Raw genomic sequence first — 296 nt, 5'->3', positions numbered from 1 at the left:
TATGTTCTTGTTGCAAAAAGATAATTCAAGATCTTTCTTCGAGTGTTTCAAATTCTCTCTCTATTTTTTTTTCTCTCTTTGCCTCTAAATTTACATTCTGTGAGCAGAAATGCATGGATGTTTGCAATACGAAATGCAAAATGTTTGGGTGAAAACCATAGCAAAAGTTTTCAACAGTTTGGAGGCAGTTTGAGTGTATTTTTTAAATTGATAATTTTTCCCTCTCCAGTTGAAATGGTAATGGCCACATATTGATTAAAACGATGGAATTATTAAAACTGATGATGGTAGGAAAG

This window comes from Penaeus monodon, chromosome 19 (genome assembly GCF_015228065.2).
Source record: "Penaeus monodon isolate SGIC_2016 chromosome 19, NSTDA_Pmon_1, whole genome shotgun sequence".
Classification (NCBI taxonomy): domain Eukaryota; kingdom Metazoa; phylum Arthropoda; class Malacostraca; order Decapoda; family Penaeidae; genus Penaeus; species Penaeus monodon.
This window is presented reverse-complemented; position numbering follows the sequence as displayed.